We start from the raw sequence: 1,468 nt of genomic DNA on the forward strand, positions 1-1,468 counted from the left end.
TCTGTAGCTGGCAATGATGTCAGGGTCTCACATTGCAACCCATTATTGACTCCTGTTTGTAACCAGGCTGTTTTAATCTTGGTCTACCCAAAATGTATCAAAAAAGATCTTGAAGTTTCGCATTCAATACATAAACGTTCAAGACTCTCAGGAACTGAATAATCAGAAAAAATCCTGAGTTGAAAGGGACCCACAAGGATCATTGCTCCAGCTCCTGACCCTGCACAGGACAGTCCCAAGAATCACACCATATGCCTGACAGTGTTGTCCAAACACTTCTTGAACTCTGGCAGGTTTGGTGCTGTGACCACTTCCCTGAGAAGCCTGTTCCAGTGCCCAAACACTCTCTGGGTGAAGAACCTTCTCCAAATATCTAACTTAAGCCTCCCCTCACATACCTTCATGCCATTCCCTCAGGTTCTGTCACTGGATGCCAGAGAGGAGAGACCAGTGCCTGCCCCTTCACTTCCCCTTGTGAGGAAGCTGTAGATCACAATGAGGTCTCCCCTTCTCTAGACTGAAGAATCCAGGTGACCTCAGAATAATGGGAGTGAGTAACTGTTCTCTGTTTGTGGTACCAAAATGTAGACAATGGTATCAACCTTTGTTAAGGGCTTTCAGCTCCTGAGATAAAAATCATGTTTGTAGTAGTTAGTAGTGGCTAATTAATACATTCCTTAAGGAAATTATGAAGGTGTTCATGCTTAGCAGAAAACTGTGATTTTGAAATCTGTGGAAACTCCCAGCATTTTTCTCATAAGACAGGGGTGGAAGTAAATAAAGAGCTTGGAGATGGTGCTTGATACCTTTTGAAAATGCTGGAGAGACAATCAGGCATTGGAATGGGCTGCCCAGGGAGGCATCCCTGGAGGTTTTCAAGATGAGACTGGATGTGGCACTTAGTGCCATGGTCTAGTAACCATGGTAGGGTTGGACTTGATGATCTTTGAGGTCTCTTCCAATCCGGTTGATTCTATGATTCCTGAAGTTACAGGACATTGCTATATATTTAGCAGTTGCCTTTTCATCTCCATCAACTGAGAGGAGAAGGTATGCATTCCAGGAGAAGAGGTGGGCTGCCTTGCAGTCAGAAACAATACCAACCAAAGCTGAGGTTCCTTTCTTCTGTGCAGGAGAAATTTGTCATCCTTTCCTTGTGTATTCTCAGCATGCTGCAAGGAGTCTTGTCTTCCTTTTTATGTATAACAACAAGAGGCTCTACTGTTCACTGTCAGTTTTGTCTCTATGAAATTTCCTCTAATAGATGCAGGTGCAATGGTTGAGTTATTTGTTGCTTTCCTTTGGATGAGACAGACACTGACTTGGCTTACTGAGAATTACAGCAGGGAAAGCAAAGCATACATGAAGAAAACATACTCCATTTATCTCAGGTAAGGAGCCAGTCCTTGCCATTTTTTGACTATAACAGAAACTTCTCTGCCACAAAAAAACCCCCCATGTAGTGGAA

Source organism: Acanthisitta chloris, unplaced genomic scaffold, assembly GCF_000695815.1.
Source record: "Acanthisitta chloris isolate BGI_N310 unplaced genomic scaffold, ASM69581v1 scaffold21368, whole genome shotgun sequence".
In the NCBI taxonomy this organism is placed as follows: domain Eukaryota; kingdom Metazoa; phylum Chordata; class Aves; order Passeriformes; family Acanthisittidae; genus Acanthisitta; species Acanthisitta chloris.